Here is a 6,393-nt window from a genome sequence, read left to right as displayed (position 1 = left end):
CTGGTAGTGTGAAATTCCCTTCCAACGCAAGTATAGAATCAGGTAGGTCCATTTCTCGCTCTAGTCCATTTGCACAATGTGTCACTTATAGTTCACTTTAGCCCAAATCTGATTTTGGAATTTCACAAGTTTACGCAGAGATACATGATGCAATCAGAAGGTCAACTGTGGGGCCAATCTATCGAACGGGTTGAATATGGTTGGAAGTCTTGATCATATGCTTCCAAATCAGGTGTATTAGACAAAATCTCAGAAAAGAACATCAAAGCATCTGATTTATTGGACAAAATGCTTGTTGAATTTCCACTTCTCTGAAAATTCACCAGATGCAGCATTGCTTAAAAAAAAGGCCAAAACCCTAATTTCCAAACAAAAGAATCGAAGAGAGATCTCGAAAGGGGCCATGGTTTATAAGATCAGCAAAAAACAGGCAATTACTGTGCTTTGTTTCATTTTGTTGCTAATGGCGGTAGTTCACAGTTGATGCATGTGTTGATAGGTACTTCTCTAGATACAGAAATTAAATGACCAACTTTATAGAAGCGAAGACTTGAATGAGGTAGCATCTCTATATGAAGAGTAGAGAGGATTAACACACCTTATTTGCTAGCTGTACAAGGCACTTCTCTAGAGAAGAATGCAGAGCAACCCTTTGCTCATTTATGGCATCTTCACAAAAAGAATGCAGAGCGGGTTCTGAGGAGTTACAAGTTGGACCTCTAAGAAAGAATATAAATGATGCCATTAAAATATAAATTAAACAAGATCAATTAAATGATAGAGAAATTAAGAATGGAGGTGTGTGGCTATGTCACTTTTGTGAAGATGATTCCCTTCACGAAAATGAAAATTTGTCTGAGAAATAAAAAACAAGTTTGGATGGGTAAAAAGAAAAACACTGCAGAGTCACGATCCATTCATAAGATGGTTGAAACCACTTAAAGTAACATACGCTTATTGAATGAAGAGAATATATTTTCAAACATGCAAACATCAATGGAGTGGTATAGTAAGTCACTCTAAAAAAACCAATCGAACTTCAAATTAGTTAAACCATTCGAACTTCAAATTAGTTAAGTCTCTGCGCACGGATGCACTATTGAATTGACTTGCATCCACTCTCACCATCCTTTATCTATTCTCTCTCCTATGTTTCCTAAATTTCTGCCTCTACCATCCTTTATCTATTTGCCTCCACATTCTACAGTATCCACTCTCACCCAATAGTCTCCTTCCTTCACATTGCTCCCCCAAAACAAAACCTTCCCTGACCTCCATGCATCGCAATCTCTCTGTTTCTTAACATTCTCCTCTTCCCTTCCTCCCTCCCCATGGTTTCCTACTTTTCCTTTCTCATGATTGGTCTTCAATTCCCAGTCATTGAACTAGAAACAGCATGTTCTCGAAAACAAGAAAGGCAGTTCAATACCTCATCAAAGGCAACACCAATCATTTGAAGTCCAACAGGAAGGCCGGCGGGTCCACCTTCAATCAATCCACATGGCAACACTAGTGCAGGCAGTCCAGCCAAGTTAACATTCACCTGCACCAATAATAATATCACTTAGTTTTATTTTATTTTATTAACAGAATCATTAAGAAAAAAAAACCGCAGAGGAAGGTGACCCTATTGTCACTCCACAACAAACAAGAAACAAAACAAAACAAAAGACAAACACACACAAAGCAAATACATCCTGAACTGAAACACAACCAGTGGCCCAGAAATTCAGCCAGTCCCCCAAGAACACGCCATCAATGTTCCAGAGAGTTCTTCTTGAATGCAAGCTACTGGTAGGAACACTTAGATTTTAGGTGCCACCACAAAGAAGGATTTTCCAAAGACCACTAGTATATTTTGATCAGATTGAATCTGTGAAGCTAGAAATCCTTATGAGCTACTATCTTCTGTAAATTGACTAGTTCAGAGCAAGCACCATGCAACAATCTACGCAATGTTTGTAGGGAATTGATATCTACAACAATCCTGGTTGATTATTGTATTCCCATTATTCATGTTTGGAATCGAAATAGTGCAAAATAGATGATTGTTGTGGGCAAATGAAAACAGTGGGTGTAAATAGTCCATGCCTGGCAATTTATGTATTAATTTCAAAATAATGAGTCATCCGCTGAGTTAAATAAACTAAATTCCATTCATTCAGTAGAGTTGTGCGTGCAGAAGAGCATTTATTTATTTTCAAACAATCTTTTAAAAAATTATTTATTTTGAAAATAATGATGCACTTATTCAGAATAGAAAAAAACTGTAATTCGTTGATAAGCATAGAGCAGCAGAGTGAGGATTACAGTCATGATGCGGCCTGCATACATTGCCAAAGGATCATTTGTCTTTTCACCTGCAAACAACATTGCCCATTGGGCATGAAGTAACCATGAAAGTAGCCTCAATAATTCATAATATATGCTGCTGGAAGTGGCATACCTATCTTATAAGCCACTGATGGTGCAGCAGGTGAAATGAGGATGTCATTTTCATCCAATGCTGCCTTGAAGCTTTTCTAAACCAAGGTCCTCACCTAAAACACTATTACAACAATAAGTTTCCAAATAAATGGCACAAGATATCTAAAAATTAACTTCTAGGTTTCTACAACACCACAACTGCTATTAAAACATCAGTACACTACGTAAAATTCACAGAACAGCCTATAATGAAAAGCCTTTACAAAAATAATTGTGGTACCTGCTGGGCACGTTTGTAATATGCATCATAATATCCACCAGAAAGAGCATAAGTTCCCATTAAAATTCTCATCTTGGCCTGAACAAAATGTGCATGGTTGTTAGTCTGCCTGTAAAACTACCGGGCAATTGCCAATCTATTTTAGATTCCTTGTTCAAGCACTATAACCATAATTCTGCAACCGCGGTGTAAATGAAATACACTAGTTGAATCAAGCTGATACAAAACATAAGAATGCAAGAAGCTCCACACCTCAGGACCAAAACCATTAGCTCGAGAATCTCCATAGAGAAAACTTAGTTCATCTCCTGTAACTTGTTTTCCATATCTGACATATATAAGAAGCAGGATTTCAGACACCAAGAGCGTTTTATAAGAATGCAAGCTACTGGAAAGAGAAAAACCATGTTTCTAACGATGGGTAACCAATCACCTTACACCATCCTAACGTGATAAATTAGAAGAAGACTCAGATGAAGCTAGAATATAGTAGGCTGGTAACCCAAGAGAAAAGGAAGGGAGTGACACCTGCAACATATCAAAGCAACATTTTAAGCTATCATCACGAACTGGTTTCAGAAGCACACAAGAATGCTAATGATAAGAATGGGGCAACAGGAAGAAAAAGAACAGGGAGAAAATTTGTCTGCTTGAGCTGCCAGTCGTGCTTTCAGACTTAGCAGGCAGAAAGTTAGTGATGGCTTGGAAAGAAGAAAAACCTCTGTCGCGACACATCCAAGTTCTTCAAAGTGTGAAGCAGCAGCTTTAATAGAGGATATTACTCCCCCATCAACACCATCTCCAAGAGTTTCATGAATCAACCCAACCCTCAGACCCTAACCATCCATCAAATCTACAACCCTTTTCCATTGAAAACCATCCAATCGGAATCTACCAATCGAAGGGCTAGGATCAAGGAGGATTTACCGCATGATCGATCAATGAAGGTCCAGATCATGCTCTGGCACACCTTACATCAACTCAACCCAAGTATAAAATCATCCATGACTAATTATTAACCTAAATAAACAAAATCCTGAGATCTGTTTGTCTTTTATGGGAAGATATCGATCTTTCTAGAAACAATCGGGGGGAGAGAGAGAAATCCCTTCGAGAAGGGATCGAAAAACCGAAGCTTCTACTGAGCGAATTCCCCAAACAGATCTGAAGGAAGCATCAAATCATAGCATGTAAGCAAAATCAAAAGGAAATTCGACTTCCCATCGGAAGATCGAAGCGAAAACCGAGCGATTCCGATAAAGAACTAAGAAATCAAGCAAAGATCCGTAAATAATCCGATTCAAACCGATTCGGAAAAAAGCTTCAGATAATAAAAATATATATATATATAAGAAAAACGCAGCAAAATCTCACTAAACACATTCAAAAGAAAAAGAGAATTCTAACAAGAATACCTGTAAGATCAAGCTTCTTCTTCGATTCGATTCCTCCAATCGAAGATCCAAAATGAGGAAAAGAGAGATTGAATTGCTCACCTCTGTCTGATCGAAATACGAGCGCTTTCAATTTTGATTTTTTTCTTTTCTTTTTTCTTTTCTTTTTCTTCTTTCAAGGTATCGATGAGAGAGAGAGAAAAAGGACTGTCTTGTATAAGTAGTAGAAGTGCTGTGACTGGGCTTGGAATTTGAAGAGCTTCTCGGAGGATTTGAGCTTGGAAGCCTGCGGTGATTTCCAATCCATCTTGAAAGATCTAGGATTTTCTGTGAAGATTTCATGGAAATGACAAGCGCTGCCTTTGGCTCTCATAAGAGAGGAGTTTTCTGGTTTTTTCTGGCTTTTTTTTTATAGACGTGCATCTCTGCAGGGGCTGTGAATGAAAAATGATAATTGAACAGGGACAGACTAACGTGCACCAGTAGGTTAGGATAGTGTAAACTACGGAAAAGGCTAAAATGCACCGGTAGGATAGGATAGCGTAACCATGGAAAGAGCTGACATAAACCGATACGATAGAAAGGCGGACCAAAACTCTGATAACTCGGGCCAGCCTGAGTTCCTGTAATAACTGAAAGGTCTGTGGGGCCCACTACTACCCGTGTGAAAGCCAATCAGTCCATCCGTTTCACTAATCTTTATATTTCATCCATTCCATTGATGAGGTGATTCCCACCAAAACGGAGGTAAGATATAAATATTAGTATGATCCAAAAATTATGCAGGCCCAAGAAGGTTTCAACAACGGACGTTCAATTCCTATTGATGACTGTAGTGTGGCCCATTTGAATGGTCTTCGTATGCTTGTAATTAAATTATTTGTGATATGAAACATCATAAAAAAGAGCAGATTTTTTGCCCCAGTTGCTCACCAACCGAGGCAAAAGGGCACTCTTTTAGCCTGAGCAACCGCGGCAAAAGGACAGACATTTAGCCTCATTAAGGACAGACATTTAGCCTCAGTCTCTTACCAATGAGGCAAAAGGATGGACTTTTAGCCTCAGTTTCTTACCAACTAAGGCAAAAGGATAGATTTTTTTGCCTCAGTTCCTTACCAACAGAGGCAAAAGGGTAGACTTTTCGCTTCCGTTGCTCACCAACCAAGGCAAAAAGGGTAGACTTTCAGCCTCAGCTTCTCAACAAACGAGGCAAAAGGGCAGACTTTTAGCCTCAGTTGCTCACCAACCGAGGCAAAAGGACAGACTTTTGGCCTCAGTTGCTCACTAACCGAGGTAAAAAGGCAGAAAAGGGCAGACTTTTGACCTCAGTTGCTTACCAACCAAGGCAAAATGGCAGACCTTCGGCCTAAGTTTCTCACCAACCGAGGCAAAAGGACAAACTTTTAGCCTCAGTTTTCAATAACTGAGGCAAAAGGGCAGACTTTTAGCCTCAGTTGCTCACCAACCGAGGTAAAATGACAGACTTTTAGCCTCAATTGCTCACCAACCAAGGCAAAAGGGTAGACTTTTGGCCTCAGTTCTCAATAACCGAGGCAAAAGGGCAGATTTTGGCCTCAGTTTCTCACCAACCGAGGCAAAAGGGCAGACTTTTGGCCTCGGTTCTCACCAACCGAGGCAAAAGGGCAGGCTTTTGGCCTCAATTTCTCACCAACCGAGGCAAAAGGATAGACTTTTAACCTCAGTTTCTCACCAACCGAGGCAATAGGGCAGAGTTTTGGCCTCAATTTCTCATCAACTAAGGCAAAAAGTGAATTTTTAACCTCATTTCCTTTACAACCGAGGCTAAAAACCATATTTAGCCTTCTTTTTTTGAACCGAGGCTAAAGGCCTACTTTCTTGTAGTGTCAGTAGGTCATCCTTATAACAATAGACAGAAGAAGACCAACTATATTCCCAAACCCAAAACAGTTTTGAAATGGGTTCCTAAGGTTGCCTGCTTGGTTGCCCACACCGCTTTCAAAGCTACAAGCCATTCAAAGTGGTACCTAGATAGTGGATGCTCCAGGCATATGACAGGTGACAACGCTTTATTCACCGACCTTAAAGATATGACTGATAGGTCAGTTACTTTTGGTGATGGAAGCAATTACAAGATAATTGGCCAAGGTACGGTTCAACTCTATAACCTTCCTTTGTTTGAAAATGTTTTGTATGTTGAAGGATTTCTAAGCATATCTCAAATTTGTGATAATAACCATAGTGTACGGTTTTCCAATCAAAGCTATGAGATTCTAAACAATAAGGGTTCAGTAATATTAACTAGACGTAGAA

General features: G+C 39.4%; 1 pseudogene; it reads right to left on the bottom strand.

The window, feature by feature from the left end:
* Nucleotides 1-1,155: 1,155 nt before the first annotated feature.
* LOC131254981 (glutamyl-tRNA(Gln) amidotransferase subunit A, chloroplastic/mitochondrial-like) lies at nt 1,156-4,408 on the bottom strand (annotated as a pseudogene).
* Between the last annotated feature and the right edge of the window lie 1,985 nt (nt 4,409-6,393).

The sequence above is a fragment of the Magnolia sinica genome, chromosome 9, assembly GCF_029962835.1.
Source record: "Magnolia sinica isolate HGM2019 chromosome 9, MsV1, whole genome shotgun sequence".
Classification (NCBI taxonomy): domain Eukaryota; kingdom Viridiplantae; phylum Streptophyta; class Magnoliopsida; order Magnoliales; family Magnoliaceae; genus Magnolia; species Magnolia sinica.
This window is presented reverse-complemented; position numbering and strand designations above follow the sequence as displayed.